Source organism: Pseudoliparis swirei, chromosome 16 (assembly GCF_029220125.1).
Source record: "Pseudoliparis swirei isolate HS2019 ecotype Mariana Trench chromosome 16, NWPU_hadal_v1, whole genome shotgun sequence".
Lineage (NCBI taxonomy): Eukaryota > Metazoa > Chordata > Actinopteri > Perciformes > Liparidae > Pseudoliparis > Pseudoliparis swirei.
In genome coordinates, this window is record NC_079403.1 from 8788970 (window position 1) to 8808514 (window position 19545).

General features: G+C 43.9%; 1 protein-coding gene across 1 annotated transcript in view; it reads left to right on the plus strand.

The window, feature by feature from the left end:
• Window positions 1–3803: 3803 nt before the first annotated feature.
• dlgap1b (discs, large (Drosophila) homolog-associated protein 1b) overlaps window positions 3804–19545 on the plus strand; it is a 91854-nt gene continuing 76112 nt past the window's right edge. The window contains exon 1 of the mRNA XM_056434112.1: window positions 3804–3889. The gene's annotated coding sequence lies outside the window, so the exon portion shown is untranslated. The remainder of the gene's footprint in view (window positions 3890–19545) is intronic.

The following is a 19545-nucleotide window of genomic DNA, read 5'->3' on the forward strand; positions in this document are numbered from 1 at the left end:
TAATGAGTTCAGATGTTTCTAATGGGTTCTGGTAAAAAAAGATGTGCAACATTAATTGGGCAATTATACATGCAACAGTTCGATGTTCCTCAACTTCAGACCTTCGTGTTCACGCCATCTGCTCGTTGCTTTAAAATGTGCATACATACCGCGAGGTTAAAAAGACAACGTTTACACGTCAGCTTTCAGGCTGGAATGAATTTGCTTCAAGACAAAGAGGCCTGAATTAAATCAAGTCTAAAAAGCAATAGAGTCTTCAAAGGAACATCAAAGGTTTGCAGACGTCCCTCTGGGCCGTTTCATGAGCATTGATCCAAAATGCCCCGTGGGAGCGTACTCACGGTCTCCCGCCCAGGGAAACTGTTTTCATCCAGCCGGACATGGCTGCTGAGATCCAGCTAATCTCTCAAGTCTGTAATTGTTCTGAGAGAAGCAGCAGAAGAAGAAGAAGGATGAGTGGCAGCCATCCTGTTACCTTAGGGTCAATTTGACCCCATTCAATGTTTAACCCTCCTGTTGCCTTTATATTTACTGACATATTTTACCCTTGGGGTCAATTTGACCCAGCAATTAAAACCTCCAGAAAATTATTAGAATTAATATTGTTTCCCAAGTTTAAGTGTGAGGTACTTTATGTTTGTTTGTTGACTACCTAAATAGCCCTTTAAATATATAAAAAAGTTGATATTTCTTATATGTTTGACACAGTGAAAAACAGCCTGGGGTCAAATTGACCCGAAAGAACACCGACATTAAACATTGAATGGGGTCAAATTGACCCTAAGGTAACAGGAGGGTTAAATATTGAATGGGGTCAAATTGACCCAAAGGTAACAGGAGGGTTAAGGAAAAGATGGGAAGGTAAAGCTGAAACGCTTAAAATGATGCCACGAATACAAATTTGATTGTTTTTCTTTTAGATGTCATGCAATTCGGATTGTTTTTTATTATTCACTCAACATTCCAACGGCAACATTCATCTCCACATTCATCTCATAAAAAAAGTGTTTCTCGTGTTATTTGTTTTGGATAAACATACCCATGAGGCTTTCCACTGTTACAGGGCTGTCATTGCCATGGCGGCATCAGCAGAATTTATAATGAAGTCGAATCATTAATGATTTACATTAACATGGCCCGTGCTATATCTTACAGCATCCTACATCTTTATCAAATTAAGATTGCTGTGTTGACAGAGTCAATGCATGTTAAGCACACTGAGAATGTGTTAGTGCTGACATTAACTTGTAGCAATATATCTAAAAAGCAATAACTATATTATAAGACCATCGTTGGAGTTTTTTGAAAGAGAGTTTAACAGTTTTTGGCTTTGACGAACTGCCAAAGTAGGATTTATTAATAATTCTGACAACAAAGTAATATAACAGTTACCTTACACTCTGTCATCTTTTGTATTTGTGCAACTATACTCCTTTTATATGAATTATTGATAAATAGCTGGCTGTTGCATGCTGAGCCAGAGAGAGGTGTAAAATATGGACTGGATTCAGCCACAGACAGGATCTTCAACTGCTCTGACAAAACGCTCACATTTCATCTGACATGTAAAATGTGTTATAACACTGATGCTGTCACAAATTGTGAATATATATATAGTGTATCCTCTTTTCCCCAGTGGCACTTTTAAACAAAAATATACCAATACAATTTAAATCTTGTTGAATTGCTTTGTTGACAAGCCCCGGGGATCGGAGGATTTTGTTTATTCCCTATGTGCATATTTGCGTGTTCTCAGCCTCAAGACACATTTTGATAGAGCCAAGCTTTTTCACACCCTTTGATGTGTCGGCCAGCATCATGGATGTACTGTACTTGCAAAGATGCTGTGACGCAAATAAGATCACACTGGTCTCCTGAGGGACTCACTGCACCAGAGCAAGTTTCCTAAAAGACTCCACACACAGAAAACCATCTTTCATTTCAACACAACCTGTAACCACACACACACACACACACACACACACACACACACACACACACACACCCTCCTTGTTTAAGCATAATGGAGAGCGATGATGTTGTTCTTTAGACAGCTCTGCAGTCACCGTGACCGCTCAGTTTTCCACCAAGAAAAATATGTCACCACACAGGGATCAGTTTGAAATAAAGCATCACGTAGATAATTACACCTCTGGGGTCATTTTCTCGATTTTACACAATTTCTTAAAATCACCTTTTAAAGTCAAAGGTGAATGAAAGGTAGAACATGGTTTAAAATGATCACAGTATATTATGAATATGGAATTGTACACATCCAGGTCGTACTTAATTCGGCCCCATGCACTGGCAACAAAGTTAATCAATCTCATTTGCATACAGTGCAGTGAGGCCACTCATTACCGCTGCTTATTTTCTCTCTCTCTCTCTCTCTCTGTGCTGTCACAGGGGGGTATTGATTTCCCTGACACTTCATGGGAATGCTTTTATTGACTGTCTGCCAAGAATAAATGGTTGATTACTGGTTGATAAAAAGGGTTCAGCCTTCAATAAATCCCCTGATAATGTCTCAATGCAGAATTATTTTAAAGCAGGATCACATAACTGATTAGTTTCGAGCACATGTCCATATAACACACACCCGATGCCTAGTAAGTTCAATCTTTGCTGCTGCTGCCAGGGTTATGCCATTGAAGTAAGCTATGCAACTTTGTTATTAGATTCAGGCACAGAGCTCTCTCCCGGCAGAGTAGCCTCCAGTCATTCATCAGTATCACTGCTCCAGAGAGACAGAGAATGATGGGAGAAGTGTGTGTGATGTACCTCGGTGCACTGTGCAGCACGACTGTCTCTGTCATTTTGTGTGTGTGTGTGTGTGTGCATGCGTGAGAGATTTAGGTGACAGAAACTGCAAGAAAGGATCTCATACTTCACGAACCAAATGTCACGATGTTCCATTATGTATTATGTGCAGCTCTTTTATAAATACGATACATGATAATCAAACATTTGCCCTAACCTGAAATTCAATACGCATTACAAAAGTACACAGAAACGTATTAGGTGATGGCAGTTGAGTAATGTAAAAATAGGTCTATTATTTTTATTTTGTAATTTGCGATATTGGTCTTTACAAAAAAAATAAACTGAATAATATAATGTAAAAAGCTGTTCCTCAGCACATGGTTTTGTCTCACTTTTGAATGGTAGCAAATTACTAATTTATGAATAATTTTACTCTTCTCCTTCATGTTGGCTTAAAATGTGTGAATAACCCCCCTTAACCCCTAACCACGTAAATACATATGTATACCATTTTTAGAATATATATTTCATTACATTACATGTCATTTAGCAGACGCTTTTATCCAAAGCGACAATAAGTGCATTTAACCAAGAGTACAAACTCAGAACAACAAGAATCCAGAAAGTAACATTTCTTCAAGAAAGTTAAAACTACAAAAGTCCTATAAGTAAATTCCATTTAAATGCCACTGAAGTGCTAATCTGATTTTTAATCCAGATATAGTCGGAAAAGACTATATAATATAATACAACAAAGAGATACGTTTTTATAGGGTACTTATAGAGCCTACGACGAGGCTACTAATAATTTAATACATCTTTAACAAGAAACCATCTCTCAATGAATGTGGATGAATGGACCGCCGGAGAATCCCAATCGGAGGCTCCATGCCGGACTTTGCCTCTCGCCATCCCGGTGAAGCGCTGTTTCCCAGGTTCAGTGATGCCTCTGCAGCTCACAGACGGAGCGACACAGGAAGATCCTCCGGTGCATGGGACCTGGACGTCCAAGTGACGTCCTGCGCGGTACATCCCGACGCGTTTCATTCTGAAGGCACAGAAGCAGCTTCATCATAATTCACGGGATTACTCCGGAGGCGGTCCTCGGCCGGCCGCTGCTGATAAGGTAGGGAGCAAATGCGCAAATTGTTGATCTGGTTTCCATTCATTCTGCAGTGGGGATTTGTTTGCACTTGTCATGACTTACAGGAGACCCATCTCTTTTATCCAAACATGTTTCGGCAGACACTTTTAAAAAAATGTTCTCGCGCGGGCAGTCCGTTCTGGTTTTCATGTCGGATTGCGCGCGGTGGACTAGATTGATTGGTGTTTTTTTCCCCCCTCTCACAACTTTCTTGTAAACCCGGGATACTAAAAGAAATTAGCTAATTTGTTTTGACCAAGTTGTTGGACTGCATCCCCCCCTCCCCCTCGTGGCACATTGACAGGCGTCCTTACCACTCGCCGTAAGTGATACTGATGCGACGGGTACATTATCCATCCGAGAGCCTTGACGGAACAACCGCGTCTGCAAATGCGTCTTTGGGCATTTTATTATGAATATTAGATGCAGAATATTGATCAGGCAAGAGAGGCTGAACAGCCACCACCTGTGAGACCAGTGTAATGGTCAGCTGAACCTGTGCCCCCAAATCCCACTGTGCCCGTGGCTTTGAGGTGTTCATCTGAGCACATCTTGCACTCCGAAGCTGCAGACACTCCAGTGATGGCTTCTGGGACACTCTGCCTGCCTCCTTATAGCCATGTCTGTTTGCTCGATGTGTTCATTCTGGCTCTCTGTCCCCTTGGATATCGGTTTGGTGCTGCATGTGATCTGCACAGAGAGCATTGCTCCAGACTGAACGTGTGATTCCAGTCATTAAAACACTGCCACAAGTGCAGTCGAATGTCTTGTGAACATTCAGTCGGCATAAAAGAACAACATTACATCTGTAAGTTACTCATAACTCCAGTTGTGATATGAATGTCTCATGCACAAGTTACTGGAACAGGAATATTGACTGGAAGCGGCAGGCCACACAGATCCTCCAGATTTTAGGTAATGTGCTTCAGGATAAGAGGCATATTTAATGCCCCCCCCCCCTCTCTTTATCTCCTGTTTCTTGCCTGTACTCCAAGTGAAAAGCATTGCACGGTAGACATTTTTCCAAGTGCATTCTTTTATCTCTAAGAAACCGATGTTCACGATTCTGATGTTCCCGATTTCGACGTTCCCTCTGTGCCTGCACGTCACTTCCTTAAGTCGTCAACCACACCTCACCCCCACCCTCATTTGAGACCCTCTGCATTTCACCCGTACGACTGACTGCGGTGGCTTCACGTGACAGTGGGTGTTGGAGTGACCATTAGCTGCCTTTCCTCCTTGCTCGACAGATAATGATGCACTCTGTGCTGAACTCTGAACCCTCCAACAGCTTTTCCCCTTTTGTCTGGATGCTGTCATCAGCTGTAGTGACTTCCCCCTGTCTCATTTTCATATATCTTATTCACCTGATATGAGCGAAAATAATTTATAGATTTTCTTTTGGTGTGTGACTTCCTGGTATTATTCCCATGTCAATTAGAGGAGGGCTTATCTTAGTTGTTAGTTAAAACATGATGAGATCCGCTCAGCTGCAAAATACCTGTAAACACTGCTTCAGCTGCTTGCTTTGCACATGCCTGTGGAATATTAAGGATGCTTTCGAGGGGAGATAAGGGCTGTTGAATATTTAAAAATCTCTGTATATTATTCACACTTCTACCATACCCGGCAAGCCTCGCTTTTCCATGTAATTATGCAGATAATGCTATCCGGATGTTAATGTGTCATCCCAAGAACGTCCAAATAGCCTCGTTTGTGTGTTTGATGCTCCGTTTTGAGATAGTCTTCGAAGCCATGGAACCCTAAAATTAAAAAGAAATTATAAAAGGGCCATCAGGTTTGAGCAGAGCAAAGAGCAGAAGGAGGCAAGACTATAGTACGGGCACAAATATTGCTTTCTAACGCCCCAAGGCTTTACAATAACATAAGGGATGATGACAGCAATGAAGATTGCGCAACGCACAGTGGTGACATAGCTGTTACTCATGACTTATCCCCCTCGGGTTTTATTTGGGAAGGCCAGAAGTCACAATCGTGTTGTAATGACGGTCGTAGATGACGGCAATGATGAGTCAGCGATAGCAGTATTCTCTGATGCGCTGTAGTTCCAGGCTGTGTTCTTTCCTTTGTAGAATTTTAATTACACTGCACTGTTCACGGCCCGTCAGGTGCCACAACGTCTTGTTGCTCCTCAGCACGACATTCTCCGTGTCTTGAGTCTTCTCTCTTCCACCAGTCAGAATTACTAGCTTATTTTAAGAGGACTCTTCAAGCACCCCGGCACTAATCTCCACCTGAGCACTTTCCCGCTGCACTTTGCGTGTGTGAATGGTCGTACGGGAGCCGTGAGCTGGCCAAATACATCTGTTTTCATCTTTTTTTCCCGTGGATCTTTTTTTTCTTGATACTTCGGGGAGGAAACCAGTGGAGAAGCTTTTATGTTTTTTGTGCTCCAACTGTGAGGTTTAGAGAGAGCTGAACTTTTTCTTTAATAAAGTCTGTATTCACTGAAGACTACAGGTCTGTCTTCTCAATGCCCTCGAAAACAGGCCTCTCTGTACCCGGGCACATTGTTACTCGCGCTATTCAGAGCTCCAATAATTGTATTAATCCCACTCCTCTGAGATTATCTGCCTTTCGAGGAGTTTTTTGCAGAAAATGTTTTCCCCTTTCTGCTCCTCTTGTATTTATTCCTAAAATTAGTCGTTTTTTCCCTCCTAATCTTCAATGTCAGCAATCACCGTAAAATGTTCATTTAGCGGCCCCCTTCACTTAATTAGTATTGTATTGTCATTAGTATTGTATTGTGTATGCATATACTGTATGTTGTATATATATATACATATATATTTTATTTTGTATTTTATATTTTACTTTGTATACTTTGCACAGTCATTGTATTATATTTGTTTGTGTGTGTGTATATACAGGACTGTCTCAGAAAATTAGAATATTGTGATAAAGTTCTTTATTTTCTGTAATGCAATTAAAAAAATATTAAATATTAAAAAGGGTTGCAAAATTTCAGTTGATCTGTAATGAATCCAGAATGCAGTTGATTTGTAATGAATCCAGAATGCATGACATTTTTGTTTTTTTAATTGCATTACAGAAAATAAAGAACTTTATCACAATATTCTAATTTTCTGAGACAGTCCTGTACATATATACATATATGTTTCATTTTATCTACATATATGTATACTATATATACATATATACTTCATTTTGTATTTAATATTTTACTTGTATACATCTATATCTTTCATCCCTGTTCTTTATATTTTATATTTTATATTCTATTCTCGTGTGTTTAGTTTATTGGTGCTGCTACTGTGACGACAAATTTCCCCTTGGGGATTAATAAAGTATATATCTATCTATCTATCTATCTATCTAATATACAAATGTAATTCCTTTTGGAGGTTGAACCGATTAGCCTTATATTGTGCTGCAGCGGAGGCATGAGGCAAAGTACAGTACTCTTACTGATGAGGTCACCTTGCTGTGTACAGTATGAGGGAGCGCTGCGTGTGCAGCAGCAGCAGCAAGTCACAGCTATTGAATGTCTGACGAAGAGCATTGTTTACCATTACAGTTTCCCTTCATGCCTGCGGGACTTATACAGTCTCTGCCTCAGGCGTTCCCTCTGTGTTGACAGTGTGTGTTTGTCTTGCTCACATTATAAACAGACAGTCGCTCGCAGTACGTCGTTTCTCATCCTTATCGCTCCACACTTCCGTCAAGCCTTCTGTCTCGTTCTTATTTTCATTCGTGACGACATGCCAACGCAGCCGTCTCACCTTTTCTTTTCTTTTTTACCTTACAAAACATGCGGTGACACCGGGGTGCCTTCGCACGTGGGATGTCATTCATGCCACAGCATGCCATGTCGTAACGCTTTGGTGTGATAGCCCGCTTTCCATTTGTCTTACAGCAGAAAGCGGGGCGCTCATCTGTTGCTATGAAGATGTACTGTCGACCTGCGTCCGACAGGGGACAACGTCGGTCCTGGTGGGAGAGAGCGAGGGGGAAAGGGGCGGCGGCATGTCTGTATGCCTTTCAGCTATTGGAGCATGATCCGACTGCGAAAGGCCACTGCCATTGTTAGGTAACATAATCCACCGGGGAGGACTTCGGCCAGACACCGGTGGTGGACTGCCTGCACACCCCCCACTCACTCCCACCTCTCAGTACTAATGCATATCCCTTCATGTGCTGGAATCAGCTGCTGAATGCTGAGCACTTTTCAACTGTCACTGAACCTGTGTTTTGGGGCGATATTGTAAACATTCACTTATTGTTGCCAGACACAAACGGTGTGCTCGCTGGCAGCTTGTTTAAACTGTCTTATTGAGAGCGGTATATATTCTGCTCTGCTTCACTGTTGAGTGGAGAAATATAGACAAACAAATACCTCATAATACTAAGTCATTCCAGAGATAAGTCTGTGTGGATGGTTTAAATAAAGGAGGATGGCGTGTAGGGCCACCTGCAGAACTGATAACACAAATAATGGGTCCGATTTGTGATTTGAGAGTGCAATTGGATTGCTTGGAATCTAATAAGTATAGACATTATTCTCATAATCATCATCATGGTGACATATATATTGTAGGAGGCTATGTACTCGCACTCAGACTACATAAACACAGGCAAACAAACGCACACTCATACAGATACAACGGACCCTTGAGAGGAGATCAACCGGGTTTGGGCTGCCTGATCAGCCTTTATCTATTGCGCAAGCTGCATACTGTATGTTTTCCTCATTTTGGGTTTATTGCAATACATAACTTAGTTTTTAAAGCCACTTGTAAGTACATGGAAAAAGTACTTTAATAGAAACTGTTATATGACCATCGCGAATTGTTGCATTTATTAATTATTTTATTAATTTTGATATATTTCGTTTTTGGACTAGTCAAATTAATTGCTGAATTAAACCGTCCACCCAGGACATCCCAGACCCATCTCATTGACCCAGAAGGAACGTACTAAGTTACATTCCACATCTATTTCTAACCAAATCAGGTTATCAAATATCTTTAAAAGTCAACTAACAGTCATGCCGTCAAACGACCATAAAAGGTTCATATATTCACTTTTCCCACACACAATTTCATTTTGTTTGTGAGTGAACAGCCCCTCGCTGCTAAGTGAAGCCCTTCATTTCCTTAATTGTGAGGGCTATTCACGTGAGTGGGTAGTACACATATTTCTTGTTCATAAAATTACCTCTTTTTAAAACAAGATTTTGCTAGCATAATACAGAAGGCACATATCGATTATAAAGCAATCACGCCTCAGAAATGTCTGAATGCTGATGTTTTACAAACATTCTGAATAGTTCTAATGAAGGTTTTCTCCTATAATTCCAAGCATCGTTCAATATCTAAATCTAAGCTCTGGCAAGTCAGTAGCAGAGCTGATGTGTACTTCTTTGTATTACAGTCAGTTAGCATGTGTACCCAGTAAATGCAGAGAGAATCATCTGCATGCAGACTGATGCTTCAGGAAAGTCCTGATGGCCTGTCTATCAGACTGACAGTGATGATAAGATAAGATCAGATAATCCTTTATTCGCCCCGCAGTGCGGATATTTACAGGATTACAGCAGCAAAAGGGTAGTAGGACATAGTAGGATTAAATATAACAAAAGGCAGTAAACGGTAAATAAAACAGTAAACAGTCTAATTGAATAATACATGCACTAATATATAGTACAGGCAGAATAAATACGGCTAAATGGTATTGGTATTAATATTGCACAGGTTGGAGTGGATGAAGTGTTTTTAAGTGTTGTTGTGGTCCACTGAGCGCTCAGCTGGCTGTGCAGCGAGAGAGAGGGCTGCTGCCTCTTTTGAGAGGATCTTATAAAGACTGCATATTATGATATGGAACAATGTCAAGTCAATGTATGTTCTTTACCACATTGTAATTCAACTGGATAGAATTCCCTTGAAACCACATTTATTTTTTGCCATTTTCTGACTAAATAATAGGCAACTTAGTCTTTTATCCAAACAGTGTCAGATGAAAGCATGTGATGAAATAATTTGTTTGTTACTGAACGGATAGATACTCATGCCTTTCTATGCTCTGACAGTTGTCTAGAGAGGATAATAGATTCTGTTATCATTCCAGCATTTTAAAAAGGTGTCTTACTCCTCGATCAATAAATGATCATGGGGCAAAGTATTTTCACGGTGATTGTCAAACCTCAGCCGCCTAGATGGGATGATGGGTGGAACAGGAATGTGGTGTCATCCTATTTAACCCTGTTCCTGCATAAGTGTCACATCCTATATTTAAAAAATAATGTGACATTTTCACCACTCCCCGGCACTTTTGCAAACCGACCGAGATCCGGTTCCATCTGGTTCCATCACTTCACTTCATGCAATATTTAAAACGGATCCACTGTCAAAAAAGGATGTTTCATAGATGCATATTTGCTGAGATTTCATGGTCAGCGGTAACTTCGGTGACTAATACTTGCTTCACAATAAAAGCCACGCCATGATTCACCAGTTGGACACTTTGAATGTAAACCAACAGCAGCAGTGTGACATGTTGGGTTTGCTTAGGCAGTCACGTGATGCAGCTCTGATTGGGAAAGTAATCACCTATAGGCGGATCAATACTCTATCCAGAGATATGGAAGTTGCAGAAAAAAATGCCAACCATAAACCATAGCAACGATTCTCTTTTATATCATGAAAATCTCTAGAATCCTAACTTTCCCACTTTCATCCATGTGAGTACTGGCTTTGCGGTGCAGTGAGGGGGGGGGGGGTGGAAGCTTGTTTTTCGACCTGCCGGCATTCCTCCACACCCACCGCTTTCTGCACTGCCCTGTTGCTGCCTCTCAGTGGCTGTGACAGGGGAAAGGAGGATGACGAGGAATCGGGGGCATGACGAAGATCTCCCCAGCGCTGACATCTCTCTCTCTCTCTCTGAGTCGTCGGGCACTTTCACACAACGAGAGAGTGTGTGGTCACAGTTACGTTCAGCCATTTTAGAGCTCATAGGCAAGTGTGGGTCCGCACAAAGCCGGCGGCGCACATGACTGATCCACAAGGCCAGAGTTTACAACTGGCTGCTGGGAAATGAGGAAGCATTTAGCAATCTGTTTATAATATTGTTTTATTGAAACTCATCAGAATTCCACTAACCTATTTATTGGTGCCTCATCAATTATTATACATGTTTTATAACAGCCTCTCCCTTCAGCCTAGTATACAGAGTTGTCGGCATTAGACGGTGAGGGCGTCTCCATTGCAGGCCCAGGTTGGGTTGGTCATGTGACCCAACATCAATATATATAATATATCAATATATATAAGTACATTGACAGAGCCGCCAGCCAACGCTGCTTGTTTTCAGTAGTGGCGTTTGCTTTTTATTTTATGTCTTTTTTTTTTTTTTTCTTTTCTTTTTTTTTTCTTTTTTTCTTCTGTCTTAGTTACGGGACCACGACACTTTTTTCGATAATTTTACTTTTTTCTTGTGTGGCTTGTGTTGAGTGTCGGTGTCGGGCAAACAAAAGCAAAAGGCCAAAGCGTCAGCGTGTCGCCGTGCTCAGCTGATCTCAGCTGATGCCTGCCTGGCCTGGAGAAAGAGACCCTCTGGAGTGGTCTGGGCTGATGGCTGGGGCTCGAGGCGCGGGCGGCTGCAGAGCGGGAGGCAAGCGGAGAGGAGAACGAGATACGAAACTCGGTACCGCCGATCATAACGGGGAACGTGGAGGTCTTTGATAATAGAAGGGATGAATGAGAGAGGCGCTGTTGAGAAGCAGCCCTTGTGTTTCACTGAGTCGTTTCTTCACTGAGAGCTGCCGCGGATCCGGCTCAGAGCTGTTCGTTGCCTGAGCTTTCTGGACTCACTGACGAGGCTGACAGGGCGGGCGAGAGAAGAAGGGGAGGGTGGGTGTAGTGTGGTGAAATGGGTGGTGTGGTGGTGCTGTGTGAGTGCGCGTGAAGGCGGCGCTTCTGTGGCCGTGGGGAACTTGGCCGGGGGGGCCGCCGGCCTATTTCCGCCGCGAGGCCGTCCGCCATTGTGCCCCGCGTTGTCGTGTGGACGCTCATCAGCACTGTCTGTGTCTGACTGTGTGAATCCACTCCACTGTGTCTGCTCTGTTGCCTGAATCATCAGCCTGGGCTTCACTGGGCCTGGTAACCACCACCACACCACAAGCCATTGCCACCTGCCAATAATCCATCAATACGAATACTGCTAAACAGGAACAATAAAACTCTGACTTGCTTGGCTAATACTCTATACGCCCGCCACCATACTGCCCCTGGCCTTCCCCCTCTGCTGAGGATGCAACAGGTGGCTGACACCCAGGTTCCTGTGAGACTGGAGGATGGAGAGGCTGACCTCTCTGGGAGGAGGTGGTGGACTGGGATGTGTTGGCTGGACAGGACTGATGGACACGTGGACAGATGTTGTGTGGATGACGACGGGAGGATGACCGACTGCATCACCACCGACCATCACTGCATCAACATCACCATCCATCAATCAAGACTGTGCGCTGGACCCCAACAACAAGCCCTTTCACACACCCTCAGATCAGACCTGAAGGCCGGATGAGCTGAGCTCAGGTGAAACTAAACTGGGAGGAGGTGAGGGGAAGAGCTGGAGCCTGTGGCTAGCCAGGGGCAAGGAGACAATGAGGGGGAGGGGCCAAGGAGAGGAGCAGCTGGACTGGAAACTCAGGTGGGTGGAAACAAGGGTGTGGGGTGGTGGGAAGGTGGAGACTGGCTTCAAGTCAAGGGGGGCAGCCAGCCAGCATCTGCTCCTGGAACACCTCCTCCCTTCACCTTCTCATCCCCCCCTCCCCCCACCTTCACACCACCCACACACCTCTCTCCCTCCTCCCTCCCCCTCTCCTCCCACCCTCTGCCTCACCGAGAACCTGGCTCCTGAGCCAACACCCTGACCCTCTCTCTCCCTCGACTGACCAGTGACCAGGTGAGAAGAAGCTACACCAGCGCAGTCCTGCAAGGTCCTGATGGTCTGATGGCATCCAGCCTGGGGGTCCCAGGACCCTGGCCGCCTGTTCAACCTCAGCCTCTGGCTGGCCCTGCGGGGCCCTGGGGAAGGTCCCTGGCCTGTCAAGACGCCACCTGGTCCTGATCCCAAAGTCAAGTGGTCACTTGGCCGCCCTCCTCCGCACCGACCGGCCTGATGAACCCGCTGGTGGGTGGGCTGGAGAGGCTGGTCTTGGCTCACCTCCGGCCGCAGGCTGGTGAAATCTACCACCCTCATGCTTTGCTTGCTCAGCCGCACCTGGGACTGAACCCTCAACGCTGTCATCTTCCTGCTGACCTTCAAAGAGTGCCACCGAGATTCACTGAGGACTTGCTGAGTGTTCTCCTCTGCCAGCGTGCACATGCCACCATCCACTGAGTGCTGTCTGGCAGTGTGGAACGGTGGTGGACCCACCTGCTATCTCCTGGATCACTCACTACCTCACAGGCAGGAGATGTCAGAATGGGGAGGGGTGGTCTCCTGGTGTCTGGAGTCTGGGTTATGCTGTGTTCTGTCTGCTTCTGTCCTGTTACCTTCCTGACCCTGTACACCAGTGGAGTGTGTCACGGACCATCTGCAGAAGTAGAACCATGGTGGTGAGGTGGTGGTGGCAGGTGGTGGGAGATGGGGAGGGAGGAGGAGCAGGGTGTGAGTGGTGAATGACTGAGGTGTGAGACTTCAGGAGGGTGGGTGAACCTCAGGCCATGAGACCAGAGAGTGGGAGATGGTGGTGGAGAGGGGGAGGAAGGTCCTGGGCCTCTCACCTGGGGTGTGAGCGACGGACTGGTGGGAGGAGTGTCAATACCGAAAGTAGCCTGCTGAACTGGAAGTCGAACATGCTGGAAAGAGCAAAGCAATGTACAAGAAGGCAGAGTGACACCAAGTCGGTTGTGGCCAGTGTGCTGCACTTTGCTTCAACATGCTGGGGTTATTCTACCAGTCGCTGCAGTGTGCTGCCGTCTGCTGCTGAGTGCATTGGAGGCTGCAGCACCAGGGGAGCAGCATCGCACCCTGAAGGAGGTTTGGTGGAGAGGCTCCGTTAGGAGCTGCAGGTGCCAGCTGTGGAGAGGAGGGCACCAGGAACCAGTGGAAGCTACAGGTGTCCACATTGGTCCTCTCCACCACCTCTCCACACCTCCCTCCAGAGAGAGAGAACCCGAGTCTCGCCACGCTCCCACTCACAGAGAGCAAGGAGTACCTCCTCTTGAGGCTATGAGACGGCTATGAGGCTCATATATAGTTCACCTTCTCTTTCAGATCACCCTAACCTTTCTTATATTGTGTTTTGTTTTTCTTGTGTGTTGCTTTATCTATCTATCTATCTATCAAGGAAAGCTCAGCTCCTGTTTATTTAAAGCGAGGAGATTTATTCAAGAGCTCGTTACACAAGATAAGCTGCACAAGGTACAGCTCTAAATGGAATAGATGATCCAATTTGTACATGTGCACAAGTGCCAGGGTTAAGTGCCCGACTGAGATGAATAGAGGCGATAGGCAAGAGAGGATCATTTCAACAATGGGTATTTGAAAAGCTCTTTAATTTATCTCACCACTTTTGAATATTTCTTTTAATAAGGGTTTATTTATTAAGCTCACCCAAACGTGGACGGCACTCTGTCAGTTCACAGAGAGCAATCGTTGGAAAGATGGCCCGCGAGGAATTGTGACACATCAGTGGCTGACGTTTGTGTTGGGCCTAACATGCTCAATAGAGCGAGCCACTTGGATCCCATCGTCCACAATGAGAACCTACAAGAGATGGTCTGAGGCAGAACTTCAGCCGTGAGGTTTGACGCGGGTTGTTTCGGATCCAAAATGTCGTCAGCTCAGGCGGAAAGCCCCTTCGTGTTCTTGATTTTAATTGAGAGAGAGCCCCTCAAGCGTGCTGCCAATCTTCCGAGTCGAAGAAAGCCGACAGGGAACATTTCCTGAACTACTCATCGTCCTTCAGCGCCTTTTCTGTCTCTTCCTGTTATGAGAGAGTTTCAGCCATTATTCTTTTAGAACCATACCTTATGAGACGTCGTGTACTTCTTCTCTGATGTGCGTGAAGTACATGCATACGACATGCAGCAATAGTGATGTGGCTGCATGATCTATAGGATGATTTAGGATTAGCGTCGCAATCCAATTTCACAAGACGGCGATAATAATCTGTTTTTGAACTGATCACCTCTTAATCATGTTGGGAAAATATTTATTCCCAGATGGAAGAGCCGCCAACACTTTTGACCTGACACTTGAATAATAGATCAATAAAAGAGCCGGGGGAGGGTGTGTGTGTGTGTGTCTGGGGGGGGGGGGGGTCCAGCTATGATCCTAACATGCGCTTGAGTTTCATATCGGGCCCCATGTACGGTGGAATGTCCATGTGAGGAAAGGCAAGGCCTTAAAACTCTGCCAGATTTCATTTCACGCTCCGCCGAGCACAGCCTCTGAGACGGTGACATTTACATGGCCCTCTATACGACCGCCAGTTGCTGCCGGCCCAAGGCACTGGCTGCATCCGGCACAGGGGCCAGTGAATGGGGAGCCAATGCGAGCCGGAGAACAAGAAGGAGATGGCTCATGTGCTGCGCAGAAGATGAGCGCGGAGCACATGCGTTTATGTTAAAAGGACTGTATCACATCAGTCATCTTTCGGATAAGGATTTCTCTCCAGAGGAACATGCAAATATATGCATTATGTAGTGATAATTCATCCTCTTTGTCCGCGTCATCGCTAAGATGTTACATGCAGCTTCTGTGCTGACCTTTGCAAATGATTATTGCTGCTTTGTGCAGCAAATATGCAAATGCATGAACTGAAAGATATTAATACAGTTAATTCAGGCAAACTCCTTTATACAGACAAATGGTACTGTGCGTGTGTGTGTGTGTGTGTGTGGGAGGAGACCATTGTTCTGTCAGTAAGATCATCTTTTCAGGGATTATCTTCGACAGAGACCAACTGGTCATCTCTTAACCAAAAGGTCACCGGGCTAGTTTAAAGAGCTCTTTAACCCCTCCTGTCCATGCTCGCTGTAATCTGATTGGCTCTTTCGACGTCTCGTCGCTGCTTCACTTCAGCCAGCATGAGTAGTTCAGTTCGTGCCGAGCTCCATATTGGCTCTTTTCTTGTTGATGGTGCTCCCCCTGAGAGGTTTCCCAGGAGGTTGAAATAAACATGCTAAGCAGCTGAAAATGCTGAAATGTTTTTGGCTCCATTTAAAGGAAAGTAGAGGAATGTTTCTTCCTCTGAAACCGTTACAGACTGCTTTCACAGGTCTTCCGGTAAACTCCTGAAATTGTATAAAGCAATGCACATTTGGCTTATATAATTACTGCACAGGACAACTCGGGTATCATCTCCTCGTATCGTCTGAGAGGGTTCTCCCGCTCAGCCAATTGGCGCACATTTCCTGCTCCTTTCGGTCTTCAAATCCTGGCTTTAGTTTTTGTTTTTGTTCCCTGGTAAGTCACTTTGCTCTGATATCTTCTCCCAGGTGGTGTGAAACTATAGAGCCGTGTGTGGAAACGCATCACTCAGTGTGTGTGTACCGGGAGCGTGTTCAACTCAGAAAGCCGCGGAGTCGTACGTGACAGCCTTTCATTGTCCGCACATTATTTATTTAATTCACAACATATTTCAAAAACAAATGTTGAGCCCGTCACTGTCCCTGCGATATAATCCGATGTAGAGGTAGATGGACATAATGACGGCACCAGATCGAGAGCAGGTGGAGGTCAGCGTCGCCACCGCACAGTCTCAACTGGCCTGTTCGTCATGGCGCGGTGAATCAAGCCGATGAGTCCGCACTGCTAGTCCATGACAAAGTGGTAAATCGAGCTTTGCCGCGTACTAACTGCCATAATGAGATGGTAACAAAGTTATGGAATCATTAGTGAGCATGTGTCCCGGCAGGACGGCGAGGGAAAGTGAGCTCAGGGAGGTTACAGCGTGACAGATGGTGATTGAATGTGTGTGTGTGTGTGTGTGTGTGTGAAGGAGTGAATACCCAGTGCTGTTACTCAAGGTTGTTTTTGCACAGAAACAAGTGAACAAATGAGAGATTACACTTAGTGTAGGGATGGTAGCTTTTACTTCTTCATGAGGAGGGCTAGTTTTGACAGGAATATTATTTTAATATTGTTTATAGTTTGGAGGAGTATTCATTTGAAGCTCTTGCTTCAATATTGTCTGTGTGAATATTTTTATTATATTTATTTAATTGGTAGTTTTGACAAATATCTCATTTCAATTTAGCCAGATTCAAGGCTCCCTAATCAGTCACATTTTCTGAGTAATAATTCATCCCAAACAATAATTAAAATGGAACTAAACCAAATGTCATGTTTGCATTAATTCCTGGATTATCTCTTTGGTTTATAGCCACAATCATTTGTCAAATTACGTCTCTGCGGATTACAGAAGCCAGCGAACAACAGAATTATTCTCATAATTTACACAAGACGCGGGACACAAATATGTCAAATATGTCAAAACAGTGGTGTAGAATAAACGCAGATCCTTGTTAGGTGTTTTTTAAGTTTGGTCATAAATCACTATGTTGCATTTTGGCTGCAGGGAGAAAAAAGGGAGGGAGAGCGAAGGAAAGAGGGGATGTAATTGGTATAAAACACAACCGGTGCAAAGGCAGCAGGCATGGATGAGGTAGGAGGGGAAACATCTTCTCAATCTAATAAACACATCGACAGTGAAGGGCAGAGGCCCTATTTATGACTAATCATCTAGATTGCTGCTATATTTCATGCTTTCTTTTTCATACAGCTAACAGTCAGGACAGTATGAGGGCTTGATGGTTTATAGTTTGAAAAAACTATTTTAATACAGACTTGAAAAGTCAGTCACTGTTATTCTGGTGTGCCTGCATCATACACAGTCACTCACCGTTAGTCATTTGACACCACGGGGAAAAGACATGGTCTCATTGTATCCAAATTAGTCTCATCTTTAAAAAAAAAAAAATCCACAATTATTTTAATTGATGAAATAGTGTAAATACTGTTACAATTATTGCGGATAGAAAAATGATTTGGAATTATATTATTGTTGAAAAAAAGAAATTTGAGTCCATCTTACACTTCATCATGTTGTCTTTCCAATCTTCCAGAGAGTGTATCCTCAAAGTGTGATAACTGCACTTTTTCTAGAGTAGCAATTTCTGTGGCTTATTTCAAACTCAGATAATAACAGTGTAACAGTGTATATGGCTCTGCACCTGCCCAGGGGCCAGAAGGGCAATGAATCAGCAGACCCCGCCATCGATGTCGTCTTCATTTCGGCTCTTCTCGTCTCTTGACCTCCACACCCTCTCGTTTGTGACAGAGAAATTTAGTGTCTAGATTTATTAGTAATTTAATTAGCGAGGAACAAAAAGGTCAGCGCTGAGATCTTTGCACATGTGCGATAGATAGAGTTCTCTGCTAATTGAGCACAAAACAGACAGACAGCTGGAGGTCAGACATCAGTCTGGCCCTGTGGGCTGAATGATGGCACTGCTGTTGAATTAGCTGGCTTCTCTTCCAGTTATTGGTCACCACTTGTTCAGGTCACCACTTACGCCTGTATTCTCTTATGCCGTTATTAGTATAGATAGTCTATGTTTTTGACTGACTGGCGTGTGTGCATGTGAAAGGGAAAGGGAAAAATGACTGAATGTCCCTGAGAGCAAGTTATTGCAGCTTGCACGGTGACTTCAGCACCACGGACAGCGCCTCATGCTTCATGCAGATCATATGGCTCTTTATCTGTATTGCAGCACTCCATCTGTTCCACACACACACACACACAAACACGCACACAGATACACACACACACACACACACAGACACACACAAACACACACATACACACATTCAAAAGCAAACGTATGGATTAATGAGCGTGGCTGTGGAGCAAGTTTCCGCGATAAGCTCAGCAAACACAAGTTCACAGCCTGCAGAAGGACCGTGGCTTAATTTATGTTATTTTATCTGCTTATTTCCACAGTTGGCTTTGACAATTTACGGATTTACAGAAATTTAGTTTGACTCTTTTTATTGCAATATGTGTGCAATAAATGCCAACGGAAAGGCTATTTTTTTTTAATCACTTACACACATTCTACAATTACAGTCTCCTATAGTGTATAGATAATATCTGAAGCGTCTGTTTGAATTGGTCATTCTTCAACCTCTACCGCCCCATGACCCTTGTTTATGAAAAGGTGTTTGTATTAGTTCAACCTCTAGTGTATCCTGGCTGGCAGTCTTTGATCAAAAGGATGCCTGGATGACTGAGTGGGATGCTCACCATTCACTCCTGTTTAGGTAGATGAAAATCATCAAGCCATCTATCCACATGACAACACTTGGAAGAGGTGCAGCCTTAACCCTCCTGTTACCTTAACATTTACTAACATATTTTACCCTCGGGGTCAATTTGACCCCAGCAATTAAAACCTCCAGAAAATTATTAGAATTAATATTGTTTCCCAAGTTTAAGTGTGAGGTACTTTATGTTTGTTTGTTTGTTGACTACCTAAATAGCCCTTTAAATATATAAAAAAGTTGATATTTCTTATATGTTTGACACAATGAAAAACAGCCTGGGGTCAAATTGACCCCAAAGAACATCGACATTAAACATTGAA